The following is a 1,412-nucleotide window of genomic DNA, read 5'->3' on the forward strand; positions in this document are numbered from 1 at the left end:
GTATAAACACTTCATTTACCAAGAAATTTGGCATATTTTGTCCGCGTTTTGTATATAAAAAAGTTGTTTTATAGATGCAATTAAAACATAAAAAAGGGTTTAATAAAGTTGACAAACGATTAAAAGCGTGACCAGAAAAAAATGCAGCTTTTATTCTGGCGATTAGTTTTTGTGATCTGGTTGGTGTTGATGCGAAGAATGTGACCTGTGTTAGCTTGACATCTACCTGGTAAAAGCGTTGTATTCTTGTCCTCTTTGGGTTGGAAGTGTGGTTCTGTCTCAAGTGTAGGAGTTTGATCACCTCTGGGTTTTGTTCACACGTGGGTGAAGAATGAGGCATGAGATCTACAAACAGATCGGTGCAGCTTCTGCAGCATTGTGGCCTCTGAGTCYATCTGTCATGGTGAAGAGGGTGCTGAGCTGTTACCAGYCKGTGTTCCTGCCCTCACCTGTAATCGTGACCTCTGAGTAGTGACTGAAAGAACCAGATTGTGGACATAGACGGTCCATCCACCTATTATCTTCTGGAGCWGTTGTGTGTCAAGTTGAGCTCAACAATGTCTAGTCTGTACCTCTAAACCTTACGCACAAACTCAGGATCTTTCCCTAACAGAAATGTAACCCATGTCCCAAGTGCCATCTTTGGTAAGCCAGAGTGAGAACACCAAGGACCCCGCCTTCAGCTACTGAGCTCAACTGGACCCCATAGAGACCCAGTCAACAGGTGCTGTCCCAGGCCTGGCTTCAGTGTGTGGCCCCAGAAACCCACATCCAGTCAGGGAACATCAAGCTCCTGGATTTTTCTCATCTATAAAAGTCTTTTGAATCACTCTTGGCCTAGTTGAAGCAAACAATGATTTTTGACATGAAGGGGTGGAAGACTCAAAGCTGCCAACTCAATGACAGTTTTTATAATGCAACTGCAACATCGAGAGACAATTTCAGCAGTTCGGTTGGAGTATGTGGAGAACTTTAGAGACTGGCTGAGGAGTTCAGTTCTCCAGGAGAGACTGCTCCTCCACATCCAGAAGAGTCAGTTGAGGTGGTTCATCTGGTAARGATGACCCTTGGACGCCTCWKTAGGGAGACATGTCYGAATGGGAGGAGACCCTGGGGAAGACCCAGGAGGTCTGGGGACACTTTGGAGTCCTCCCAGAAGAGCTGGAGGAGGTGTCTGTGGAAAACTAGGTTTAGATCTCCCTGATCAGGCTGCTGACCCCCCGAGACCTGACTCTGGATRGATAGAACTGGATAGGAATGTTCTTGTTCCAGTTGTGTGAGATACACACAACTACATGATGTTATCCTGCAGCAAAGGCAACACGTGACACATGGGCAGAGTTGTAAAGTAACTAAGTACAAATACTTTGTTACTGTACTTAAGTAAAAATTTTGGTTATCTGTACTTTACT

This window comes from Austrofundulus limnaeus, unplaced genomic scaffold, assembly GCF_001266775.1.
Source record: "Austrofundulus limnaeus strain Quisiro unplaced genomic scaffold, Austrofundulus_limnaeus-1.0 Scaffold72, whole genome shotgun sequence".
Taxonomy (NCBI): Eukaryota; Metazoa; Chordata; class Actinopteri; order Cyprinodontiformes; family Rivulidae; genus Austrofundulus; species Austrofundulus limnaeus.